The following is a 13,399-nucleotide window of genomic DNA, read 5'->3' as shown; positions in this document are numbered from 1 at the left end:
CCTGTGATGACGGCCCCTTCTCCACGGTGCCTTTTCCTCTGACTCGAATTTTCTGCCAGCCTTCCTCTTGGAATCCTTTCACGGTGACTCACAGGGCAAGAGGGCTAGTCAGCAATACCACAGGCCTCCGCAGTAGATGCCGTGTGGGAGGCGGGCAGCTCAGTGGACTGTCGTCTGTACCGGTTTTTTCCTTTCTCTGTTCAGGGAGGATCTGCTTTTCAGCCACATTTCCCTCAAAACACATCCCTGTCAGGAGATGCTTACTGCACAGATTTCTAAACGATGAAATGATCTGAATTTGGCTACTTAGTCATAACGAAACTAAAAACAGTAAGATGAAAAAACAATAGTGTGATCATCACACCTACAAAAAACAACTTTATACTTGGGTGAAATCAAGAGATCAGGAAAAAAAATGCTTAAACTAATATTTTCCAACCTTTCACTAACAGCTAGGGCTGAAACCACATGTTTTGAAGGTCTTGCACTGTGTTATTATTAGAAGTCACAATTCTATTGATACTGATGAGTCATTTGTATCGGCGGAAACCAAGAACTTCCATCAACATCATGTTACACACAGTCACTGTGGCTTGGCTTTTTCTTTATTACTGGTCAAAGCTGCTGCAGAATGCTTACTGAAGCCAAAAAAAAAAAAAGAAAGAAAGAAAGAAAGAAAAGGAGGAGCTCTCCTTAGGGTACGTGAAGCTTCTTTTCCTTAGCAAGCTCACTTCTCAAGATAGTTTAGGATGATTTAATCAACCCATAATTACAAAATGAAGTTTATTTAGAAATCTCGAAAAAGTTACATTTCACACTTACAGAGGAGAATAAGCAGAAGTGAACTACAAAAACAAACGGCGAAACCATCTCTGAAAACACATACCAGCTTTAAAAGGACCCGAGGTCAGGTGTGTGTTTGTTTTCCTTAACCTGAGTAACATGCAACAGACACCAACCAAATCTGTCATTACTTAAGGACTGGAGCCACACAAAACAATGTCGGGCTAGCCCCCTCGGCACCCAGTCTGCTGCTCCCCCACTCAAGGCACAGGCTCCTCGCTGAGGGAGAGGCAGGTCAGGTTTCGGTTACACCAAGAAAGCCAAAGTTAAAAGGTTCATGAAAGTTCCTTCTGGTGCTAAGGAGAAAATAACAGCAAGTTCCCTTTCCCTTAGTATCTCCTCTTTCCCTTTCTACCTTAAAGAGTCCCAGAAATGTAAAATGATTAAGAACCAGTTTTCCCAAGGGATCCCCAGAATTGCTGACTCTAATGTAGCCTCTAGTAAGGTAAAAATATGCCGTTTTCTACCCTGCAACCAGAAGGCTGTGTTTGGCAGCTGGAAGAAGATGGGAACTCGTCTCAGCAGTGAGCACAGCTCTGAAAATAGCCTTCCAGCAGCTAGACTGCCCGCTGCTCTCCTAAGGCAGCTCTGGCACTGCGGGCAGTTGACAGTGAGGCCAGCTGAGCCCTGCAACAGCCGCATGAGTCAGCAAACGCTTCTGGTAGGAAACTGCTGACAGACGAAATTACTCCTGCATATAGAAGGTGCACACACCTACGGGGCAAAAACAAAAACAAGGTACATGCAAATTAGCAAACAGGAACCTCGCTTCCCTTGCAGTTGCTATTTGCCAAGGTTAAACCAAAAATATAATCTATGCCACCCCTTCAGAACTAGTACCAGCAACTAATAGTAATTAACAGTGGTAATAAACAACTTACTCTCAGTGTTGTGATGTGTGGAACAGCTGCATTCAAATCTCACAAGCTAGTTAATTTTAACCGGCTTTAATTTTAACTGGATTTAACTGCTTTTCCTCCCTTTTGAAAAAATCAAAATAGTTGCCATATTGACCACAAGAACTGGTAACAGACAAGCACAGTTCCTGTTTTTCAGAGGGGACTTACTTTTAAACCCACAATATCAAGATGCTTAACATAAGTGGAAATTAAAAATTTAGTGTTTGATGTGGGAGACACAAACCTGTACACTAATTCAGATCCCACAAACGTTGTGGAGTAGTCACATCTCCGGCTTCATCCCATGCATCTTTCATTTTTGTTCTCATTTAATACATGACCCAAAAATCTACATGGAAACAGGTCGTCTGAAACTCAAGACACCTTTTCCTGTAGAAACAATGTCATGCCAGTGATGTGACGTTCCAGGACATGCCTTGAAACCATCTCAAATTTAAAGTTGAGTGAGAGGTTAAATTTGCAAATTAAAAAGAAAACATAATACTATAACAATAGTTCCAAGACTAAAGAAAACACTCTCGATTGACTGTGCTTGAGAAAATGTCTAATTAGAGGAAGATGATGGTACATTCTTCATAAATAAGACCTGTGGACTTCATCTTTAACTTCCTTCTGGTTCCTTTAATATGGTTTAATGGTTAATTCCACTTTAAAATGCATGGCATCCCCTGACTTTGCCATATCATTAGAAAAATCTTTATCAGTGGTGAGTACTGACTTTTTTCCTCCCCCCAAATTGATCAGAATTTAGAAGAGAAACGAGGAGGGAAGAAGGGTTACAAAGAGGAGGTACTAAAGAGAGAGGAGCAGAAAGAAATGGAGTCAGGCAGGCAGGAAGGCATGGGGTAATTCAACCACAAAGACAGGGAAAACATAGGAAGGGAGAGAAGTTCCACACTGGACACCACACTCCCAGAGAATGGAGACTCTTCACATCCAGCAACATGCTCAGTGATCTGACCCCACAGCAAAGGAAGATAAGAGGTAGAGAGTCCATCGGACAGTTCCAGAGACTAGCACTAGATGGCGCCATGAACTCAACATAGCATGGTTACGGGAGCAGCTTGAGGTGGGGGAAGGGTAGTATGGGAGGCAGTTTGGACTCCCCACAACTGGGTATTATTTAGCTGGCAACACCTCTATCTAAAATAAGCATCGTTTTATTAATCAGTCAACCTCTACAGATGTCCAGATGTTACCACCATAGGATGGGGCGTGTCAATTTTGAAATAAATGTATCAAGTCAGTTTTAATCAACAAAACTATGAGGTGAGGAGACAGGTAAAGGAGAGCCTCTACTGTTTTCTTCCTTTTCTTTTGAAATTCAACATTTAAGCATAATAGAGTATTTCAGGTTCACTGCTGGTGACTGACAGAAATTCCTAGTTATAGACCAAGTGACTTGCCCCTGAAGCTCTGTTTAAATGTCAAATAACACACAGTCTTGCTATGCAGGGTTATGTGGTCAGATCCAGTGTCTTGCAAGAGGAAGGTGATGCTCACTAACAAATATGCAATTATATTAAAAATCACCTGCCCTTTATATTTTTAATATGCAGTGGTTTATATCTTCTAATCTGTGTATATTCTGTCCAAGGTTGAACTGATCAACAGCCCTCTTCATTCAGAAACTTCCTCCCAACCCCAGAGTGTGAAATTCTACTATTCCCATTTTTAGGATTTTTTCCTTTGGCTTTGTCTCCTATGAATATGCTGATGCTTCACAAAGAAGTAATGCACTAAGAATGCTCAGTTATTTATACCTTAGTAAAAATTTTCTCACAAAATCTTTTGCTGAGATTGGTTTTGAAAGAGAAGGAGGGCACCAGATAAGGGGGGGTGGGGGGAAGGGCAGTGATCAAAGGCAGCGAAGCCCAGAATGAAAAAGCAAGGACAGAAAGAGGTCATGGGCAGAGCCGACAGCAAGCCTGGCCTGGCCTCTTCCCAGCAGCAGCAAGTCGTCGTCCCCGACACTGATCTTCCCAGGAATCTGTGTGAAAACTGGGAGTTACATCTAAGTATGTCTACATTTTTCTCTTGCTGAATGGGTAATAATATCCTTTACCATTAACTTCATTTTTTTTCACAGTTTGACTCTTCAGGGCTCATCATTTGCATAATATGGAATCTTGAACCCATGCAGATATTCCACAAATCAATGCAAGTAATTCTCATACTAAATCAGCAGCTTTAATTTAAGCTCATCATTGTTTGCATAGATATCTTTAACACTCATCCGCTTGATTTTTTTTTTGAATCACTTAAAACTTCAAACAGTAACACACTAAGTATCTCTCTATTTCGCTGTCTCCAAGAGGTGAACTAAATACTGAAAAATAAGTGTGGTACACTCATACACTTGATCTTTTCCCAAAATGAGCTACAGACACCTGGTTTTCCAAAAGCTCCCAAGAATAATGCCTCTTGACTAAGGAATTGGGTGTCATCTGGCCCAGGGCAGGTCTGAGTCTGCATTCCAAACAGTGACCCTGCAAACTTGAGGTAACTGGGGTCACTGCCAAAGCTGAGTCCTCCAAAACCATTCAGATCTCTGGTTGAGAGTTGCAACATGCTAATCTGGCAAGATAATCGCTTCCTGAAATTGACTAGAATGAGAGCAAAGGTTACCTGCTTTTATCTGTTACTAGTGGCTAATATTTCTAATTAGGAGCTCTAAAAGAATTGGATCTGAATGAAATTCTTCCTCAGCAGTAGAATAATCAACCTATTACAGGAATAGTTTCTTTCATCTTTTCCTAGCTCATCAGAAAAAAACCTAAAAAGCTAAAAACAAATTCTTCCCATAACAGGGGGCCGGGAGAATGAGCTACCGGAAAACCCTGGGGGCAGAGCCATGGGACTCATGTTCTATGCTCAGTTCTCCTTTTGTCTTTACATGTCATCACTTCCACTTTCTGATCCCCAAATGGTAACTCCAACCTGAGGAATGCCATTTTAGAAAGTGGGCTGTGTTAAAGACAGGAGACACCTTCACCTCGATTCACTGAGAAATTATTTTTCAGTTTCATCTTTCAGGTAGGCATCAACAAAATATCCACTATTTTGGTGAATATGCCTGTATTTCCACTTCTGAGAACCGCTGGAGAGCATTCCCACCTCCAGTGAAGAAGAAAGGAAAAGGGGGCGGAGCAGCGTGATGGCTGGGAGAAAAAGCTCTAGTGTCAGACGTGGAGTTCCCAACCCCAGCTCTACCACTCATTAGCTGGGCAACATCTGTGCCTTGGCTCCTAATGATCACACCTAGCTCTGGGTTGTCACCAGGACTGAATAAGTTAATATGAGTAACACACAGGAAGCTCCCAACACAGGTTAGCTATCGTCGAAGGAAAAAAAACACAGGCATTTTAGTTATAGAATAGTCAGTGGACAAGCACCACCATATGATTACACTCATAGGTGGAGTCTAATGAACTGAACTAATGAGCAAAACAGACTCATACATGGAGAGCAGGCTGACAGCTCTGGAGAGGGCTGAGGGGGTGGAGGGACGGAGGGGAAAAAACAGAAAAAGAAAAGTACTCACGGACACGGACAACACTGTCTAATTGCAGGGCAGGGGTGGAGGTGGAAGAGGGTATAGGGGGATAAATAACGGTGTGGCTCAGAGGGTTGAGTGCCCGCCTGCGAACCAAAAGGTCGCCAGTTTGATTCTTAGTTAGGGCACACGCCTGGGTTGTGGGTGGGTCCCCAGTTGGGGGTGTGCAAAAGGCAATCAATGGATGTATCTCACACATCAGATGTTTCTCTCCCTCTCTCCCTCCTTTCCCCTCTCTCTAAAAATAAATAAATAAATAAATTTAAAAGGTAAATGGTGATAAAAAATAAGATAAAACCTTCCTGTACTTAAATAAACAGGTACCGTCAACACTCCTGAACTGTGCCAAGAATAGCCTAAATAATTAATTGCTCTTGGTCTTTGGATGCTTGAGACCCTCGTGCTCTGGGGTAGGCAGGAGCTGGACTGGCATTTCCACTGAAGATCCTTGCTTAAGTCCCACACATACCAGCCAACTGGGAGGAAGTGTCTATGTAGCTTCTAGTCATTCAAACATTGTCAAAACGACCCCAAATATGTTCAAAATGAGAATGCTAACTTGCATTTTTTCCAAGTATGAAACTGAACAGTATTCTTGGCAATTAGCAATTCTGTTTCTATCAGGCTCTAAAACCACAGGTAAATAAATCAATTCTGGACTCTGTATACAAGAACCATTATTTGCCAAAATGGCCTAAGGGGTTATATCATGGTTTACGCAATACTCCAAAGGGCCAAAGACAGTACTGAATTAATAGGGTTAGGAGGCTGGGGAGAACGAGGAAGCCCCAGGTTCAGATGGACTCTGACGGCAGTTCACTCTACAATTCCTCAGGGAGGACTGCTCCAACCTCCCACCAGGTCACATTTACCTACTGGACTCTCTGCTGCCCCAGACCTTTCCTTCAGAGAACAGGCAACGGGTTACCTGTTGCTTTCTGATGGATGGCCTCCCTCCTGCCAGATGGTAGGCTTCATGAGGCAGGGACCAGAACTGAGTGTGCTCCCCACTAGCACCATGATTGGTCGGTTAGCACCGTGCCTGCCATGTAAGACATATTCACTATATGTTTGTTTAGTGAATGAGTGAATGAATGAGGCATCTGCCTATAAAGAAAGGCATTTCTGAACATGTGGCCCATTCTGTGATAGCCATAAACTTCTGCTGTTTACGAAAAGACAGGGTGGGAAGAAAAATAAAAATTGCCAATAATCTGTGGATATCGGTACACTAAGGAAACTTGCTGAGCCTGCACCTTCTCCTTATTTCCTACTTACAAAATGGAAGTAAGCACGCTGGGCTCTCCCCTCTTTAAACTCCAAAGTGGGAGTCTAAGCCCCCTATGGGTTAGACATGCAGCATCCTGAGGAAACTCCGGAGCATCTGCACAAAGTGATGGGTGAAGAGAAGGATGGTGCAAGACTGGAACTGGTGGAGGACTTGGACAATCAAAAAGCTTGCTTCCGAAATTAACCCGGAGCCAGCTGCAGGCTCAGGAACAAATGAAGACAATTACTAGAAGTATGGGAGGACTGGACAGTGGAGGATTTAAGTGCTTGGAGAAAGAAGAAAATGAAAACTGACAAGGATGGGAGGGAGCCTGTAACCAAAAGGCAGCTCTCAGGGGCATCAGCAGCGTGTCCTACAGCCTCCCGGAGAGGAACAAAAGGGTCAGGGAGGAAAGTGACACATCTCGGTACCAAAGGACAATTTATTATCAGGCTAAGGAACAAAAGAGAAGTTAACCAGGGCAGGTGCTGAAGAAATGGTGATTATGAAGTCACTGGGGAGAACTGAGACATTTTGGCTGTAATGCCAGTGACTACAATGAACGAGCACATGAAATGCTTTCAGATTGGGGAGATTTATTATTTTGGAAAAAACAGCTCAAGGGAAAACAAAAGCGAAATTCCTGCCTGACTTTTGAAGCAGTGCCACTAGTAGGACAAGGTTCAATTCCCATATTCTTTAGAAAAGAAATGGCCCTTGAAAGGACATAGTGGTGACTCTGAGGGCATTCCAGCTTTAGGGAAACCGAGGAGCATGCCAGTCGCCGGTCGTAAGATTACGTTTCAGTTTTAGGTAGACTGACATTCGAAATTAACGAGATGGAGGGAGGGAGGGAGGGAGGGGGAGAGAGAGGGAGGAAGAAAAAGAGTGAAAAAGAAAAAAGTAAAAGAAAAAACCCTTGAATTGACAAAGAAAGAACTACTTTTCTATTCAATGTCACCCCAGACAACCCCTGCCCCGCCCAATAAAAGGTGGGTAATATTCTGGGCAATCTTAACGACTTTACAAAATGTTTAGTTCACATCAGGTTTCACTTGGGACTTGAAAATCTTGTAAATATTTACATAAAATGTAAAGGGGGGACAGGAATAGGTCACACACTGTCATTTGTTAAACAGAAACAACTCTCCATCGCTCCTGAGGCCTTGGTGCTGCTTTTCCAAACAGAGCGCCAAGTGTGCCAAAACTTATCTTCTTTTCCAAGGAAATGCCAATTTTTTCAGCCAGCCCTGACTTCTGAACTGCAAGTGTCTCTGATAGGGCCATGTGTCTCTGATAGGGCCATACGTCACTGGAGCTTCTTTGACATCCAGATAGGGAGAGGAGAGGAACAGGGAGGTGGAAGTGGGGTTTGCTGTCTGAATCACAGGCGTTGACAAATCTGTTCCATCTTCTATTGGTTTTTTTGTACATGAGGGCAGGAACCATGCTGACTATATGCGATGTTCCCTATCCCACACCCAGTCATCGCCTCAGGAATAGATTATGTACATAGGATGGCAAAATGACCCTCCCACAGTCAGGAAAAGACACACTGCCTTCAGATGAAATTCTTTCCAACATAAAAGAACTGTTCTCTTCTGTAGAATGGGCACAATGCCTACTTCACAGGGTTATTTTGAGGAGTCAATGAGTTACATTTAGATAAAGTTATTAGCACTGTTTCTGGCACATGACGAGCAGTCAATAAATTACAGCTATTACTTTAGTGGGTCTTTTCAAATGCCAAATTTTCGCCGAGGTCCTCAAGTATCAAGATTAAGTAGCCAAGATGCCCTATCTGGTCAATAACAACTAAATAGAGGGTAGGTAGTTCAAAAGCTATGAATGATTTACCTGCAGAGGATTACAGGGTGTCCATGGTGTTAATTTTTTTGGCCTTTCAATGTGTATCCTCTGTTAAAAAGAAAGCTATCAATCCTCGAGTGGAACTCAATGTTGATTTCAAGCTTTACTTCCCTCGTATCATTCAATTTCCCCAACAGCTCTGACCTGTAACCCATTCATTTTGGTGGAGACTCCCAAATCATCTTCTATGGGCCAGGCCTTTAGAAAAAAAGCCAAATTCAGAAACATCAAACAATAAGACGTATTAGCCCATTCAGTGGGAAAACCTGCAGGCCAGCTCTAGCTCTGACAAGTTCTCATCCAACAGCTAAAACATTTTTGAGCTAATATTGAAAAATCAGGATATTTCACATAAAAATCCGCATATCCAGGTTCCCTTGGAAAACCCAGACGATATGGTAAAACAAAGCCAATATTCCCACCCATTCCCGCCTCACAAAAAAGAAACTGGGACAAAGTAGCAGTAACCTGCCACTCCACCCTATGCCTCCCTCCTTCACCAGGACCAGTGAAAAATAAAAATGAAGGGCTCCATGTTCAATAATTACTAAAGATTTCAAGGAGACAACAGCTGGAGACAAAACCAAATGTGAGGTCCTTCTGAGCAGATGAGGGGAGGGGGCCCCTGTGCAGAGGTACAGATCACATGCCCATGAAACTGGCTCTGCTCTCTGCCCCTTCACCAAACAGGAAAGATATTTATGTAACTAAGTCTTCTGTCCTTCATTCAGCACCAAGTCAGTGTTTACACCAAGCCAGATACCACAGCCCCTGAGACCTGAGGTGCAAAAAGTAGGGCAGTGGAGCCCCGTACAGCTGAGCCAGGGAGCCACTGGGATCTCTCTCTTCCCTTGTGAGGGCTGGATCCATACCAGGGACACTAAGCATGAGTTAATCCAAGGAAAATTAAACTGCTCCCAACAATACAGATTGGTTTGAGCCCTTTTGTTGGCATCACAGGAGTCTCGATCACAGATTCTAAGCAACAGCTCACAGCGCTAATGAATAAGTCCCTTCGGCTGTGCAGACAGTGGGCCCACAAGTGAGGAGCTGGTCTAGGGGAGATTTGAACATGAACCTGACCATCTGGCTCTCTGTGACTCACTTTGATCACAAAATGAATTGCAACAAATTGAAGAGCACATGGCCAGAGTTAATTGTCTCATCTGTAATCTGAACCTACTTTTGAGCAGTTATTACTACCCTCTATCAGGTGGAAACGTTTCCTACCATCACTGCTAAGTGCATTTTCCTGATGAACTGTAATGGATCATTAAATTCCATATCTGAATAACAATACTCTGCACTTATGCAGTGCCTTTCATCCAGGAATTTCAAGGCAGTTTGCAAATAATTAAGCCCCTCACACAGCAGCCAGAGGTGAGGGACTGGAAGGGACTTGCCTGGAGACACTGAGTTAAAGGCATAATTCGAAAGAAAGACTAAATGGCTTCCTCCTAGGCACTAGTAATACCGAAAAGTGAACTGGCGGGGAAGTGGTGTCCAGATTTCCTCCCTCGCCTTCTGCCTTACTTCTTTTCCATGGCAGATCCTCACGTGCAACACAAAAGAAGTGCTCACAGGGGTGGTTCATAACTTAGCGATGAGTTCAGACATACATATATATGAGGAGACTGTTTCTCGATATAATCCTGGCATATACAATACAAACTGACATTTCAATCCACCTGCAGAATTGACAGATACCAGAAGAATTAACTCAACACGTTTATGATTACCAAATGGCAAACCCAAAGCCTTCCAAAATCCTAAATGAAAATGCTGCTCTGCACAAATAAAATATGTTTTAAAAGTACTTTATCCCATAATTGTGTATTCCATTTCTGGGACCCCATATGAGTAATTTTCAGGTTTCCGGAAGAGCAAATATAATGGAAGTGGGCAATCAATGTGTTTTTTCAAACCAGAACACTAAAAGGGAAAAATCATTTCAGCCACTCAAAGTTTTGTGGTGAAATTATAAACTTCTGAAAAACTGAATTTATAATGGAAATCCTGACAGACCTTTCACTGGAACAGTCTGAGTGCAACACTGTAATTTAGCAATCTCGCTTACAGACTAAAGACTAATTCTAACAAGATGTCATTTTGACTCACGTTTATTATTACCTGCAAGCATGAAAACTGCCCTCTGCTCGAGAGCTCCTGGAGAACCAGGGCGGGGCGATCTCACACTCTAAACAAGACTTTTTCTGCTTTACCGAAATAGCTCTCTCCGCCGAAGGAGTGGCGGCCTTTCACGCGCAGCTCCTTTCATGCCAGCCCGAGCCTTCGCAGCTAGACATGCCTTTCCTACATGTTACATTTTAATGATCTGAGACAACCGTTATCAGAGTTAACATCTCTAATTTTACTCTAAACAGACAAAAGCAAAATATCTCATTAGGCACCATCTCTGCCAAGGTTCCCACTAGGCAGGGAAGAATTTTTATCTAAAGTAATTAACCTTTTTAGTTAAATACACTCAACAGATTCAATATACACAGAGAGTAAGAGACTGCAACACTAGACAGAGAAAGTGAAAACCGAGGAACTACGCGTCTCGCTATCCGCGGGTCCACCAGGAGTCTGTGGCTCAGTCGGGGGTGGGGCGCCCTCGTCCCTCTTGGTTTCCAGGGTCCACGGGTACCCGCGGCCGAGAGCTTCTCTGGACATAGACTAAACCATCCTGACAGCGACTGGGCCGGAACTTTCCCCAAGTTGTCAAACTCGCCCACACAACAAAGGGTGCTGGGGATACCCCGCGTACCCACAATCCCCGAAGCCAGGGGTGCGCAGCCCTTTCATACACACACACCTGGTCCTGCCTGCTTCTTCCCACAGTCCGAGTTCCTGCAAATCCTCGGCCAGCCCGAGGTCACCGAGATGCTCACTAGAGTCCCCTCTCGCGGGCAGCTGGGGTAGTCCTCGAGCGCCGCCCGCCGCCTCTCCGTCGGCGCTAGGCTCCTGAGCACCTACTAGGTGCGAGAACTGCAAGACCCACGGGGCTTTTCCGCATGGGGAAGTGGAGAGGTAAACTCCTTTCCTTAGCTTGAGCTTCTGGAGTTTGGAGAATGAAGTGTGGGAGGGAGAAGAGGGTGTATATTGCACTTTAATTTCATGCAGAATCTTTAAAGAGAAAGGAGCAAAAAGCAAGTTTTTGCCCATTGACAGCACGAGCCCCTTGGTTTACCTTCCTAGGGACGCATTCCGATAACCGGTCACTGGCTAATAGGGATTCCATCCAGCGTGCAGCCCAAGGACTGTGCTGCGAGGCCCCAACCTGCCTCTCCTCGGGTCTCTCAACTTGGGCTTTGATGCCCCGCCAGTCCCGGAGGCTCTGGCTACCCGGCGGCGACTGACAGCTGAGCGCAAAAGCGTGGTGGCCGCTGTCCTCACGGAGCAGCCCTGGGCACGCAAGCGGCAAGCAGGCGGGGGGCCGTCCGGTCCCGCGCGGAGATCACGGGCTGGGGGCCGGGACGCCCGGGCCTCGCCGGGCCGGGAGCAGGGCCGTGGGTCTGACAGCTGCTCCCGCTCGGGCGGACGCGCGCCTCACTCCAACCCGCCCTCCGCACGCCTGACTTATTACCCTCTGCTCCTCCTCCCCCTACTGTTCCAAAACACCCGTCGACGCGAACGAAATACAATGCCGCCTCGCCCGCCGTAAACAGCCAGGCGAGAGGGCGCACAGTCGCCGCGGCGCGTCCGCCCTCTGGGCTCCCACCGCCTTCCCGTTCCTAGAAAATGCCATAAAAGCGGGCAGGGCTCTCGGCCGTCGGCTGCGCGCCGGACGATCGAGGCTCCCTTCCAGCGGCGCTTCCCCACGCCTCCCCGCGCACCCACTGTCCCCTCAAACTTGCCCCGACACCCCGCCCAGCGCCTTGGCCCGGGACCGGGAACTCACCTCACCAGAGAACTTTGCGTCCTTTTCCTCCTCCTCTTCTCTGCGTCTTCTCAGCCCGCAGCCCCTTCCCGGAGGCCGGCGCGGTGGGCGGTTCGGGGGGTCACCGAAAGCTCCAGGAGAGGACGCGCATCACATGGCAGCTCGTTCCCAGCTCCCCGAGTGTGGCGTGAAGGGGGAGGGGAAGGGTCGAGGGGAGGCCGGGAAAAAGCGAGAGCCCGGCGGCAGCGGGAGTGGGCAGGGGGGTGGCGAGGGCGGAGGCGGGCGCTCACGTTAGCGCTGCTGCGATCGTAGCCCAGGCGTGCACGGTCGCTGCTGCTGCGGCTGCTGCTGAGGCGGCGGCGGCTCGGCGCTGTTTGCTCCGCGCGGCTCGGCTCGCGCTCTCCCCGGAACGCCCACACTCTCAATCGCTACATTGTTGACATTCGGCGCTGACGTCACCCGCTCCCCATTCACAATAACTTTACGGGAGCCGGGCAGCGCACCTCCCCGGCCGCTGGGGCGCCGTACGCCTGGCGACTAGCGTAAGCCGCTCCGAGAATGGCGCTCCGGGGGCTGGGGCGGGGGGTGGGGGCGGGCACGCGCGCTCCGCCGACTCGCGGGAGGGGGCGCGCCTCACACTGCTGCGGCCGACGCTCTCCGGGCTTTGTGCGGCCGCGCGCCGGTAGAGCCCGGTGCTCCGGGCCCAGCTATCCCCTGGCTCCGTCCGGCCCGGCTCTGGACTTTCAGGGGCCTTGAAATGCAAGGGGTGGGGTCCGGTGGACTGGAGAGTGTGGCGAGGGCTGCTAGTGTGTCACGTAGGAAGGGGGTAGAGTCGCGGGCACTACGCCCAGAAAGGGGAGCCAGACACCCAGACCGGACATTACTGAGTTGTCCCGCGTTCCCCAGGAGGGGCATGAAAAGATGCAACACAGGCCCCCACAAAGCTGACCCTTTGGGTGGGGGTGGGTCGAAGAAGAGTAGCCTTGACCCAGTGCTGATGTTGACCTTTCAGTCCTTTCGGAGGGCCTCAGTTTGTCCCACTGAAGGAGACTGTAAGC

The 13,399-nt window shown here is 46.9% G+C and overlaps 1 protein-coding gene across 2 annotated transcripts in view; it reads right to left on the bottom strand.

Annotated features, from left to right (window-relative positions):
* Positions 1 to 12,858, bottom strand: part of BACH2 (BACH transcriptional regulator 2) — a 334,937-nt gene extending 322,079 nt beyond the window's left edge. Inside the window, exon 1 of one of the 2 annotated variants that reach the window (XM_037039303.1) lies at positions 12,363 to 12,858. The gene's annotated coding sequence lies outside the window, so the exon portion shown is untranslated. Of the gene's footprint in view, positions 1 to 11,651; positions 12,247 to 12,362 lie in introns of those variants that run through there. The other variant, XM_037039305.1, reaches the window with a different exon arrangement.
* Positions 12,859 to 13,399: the final 541 nt, after the last annotated feature.

The sequence above is a fragment of the Sturnira hondurensis genome, unplaced genomic scaffold (genome assembly GCF_014824575.4).
Source record: "Sturnira hondurensis isolate 20B ecotype Veracruz unplaced genomic scaffold, ASM1482457v3 Scaffold0025370, whole genome shotgun sequence".
Classification (NCBI taxonomy): Eukaryota; Metazoa; Chordata; class Mammalia; order Chiroptera; family Phyllostomidae; genus Sturnira; species Sturnira hondurensis.
The sequence above is the reverse complement of the archived record's forward strand: the minus strand, read 5'-3'. Positions and strand labels throughout refer to the sequence as shown.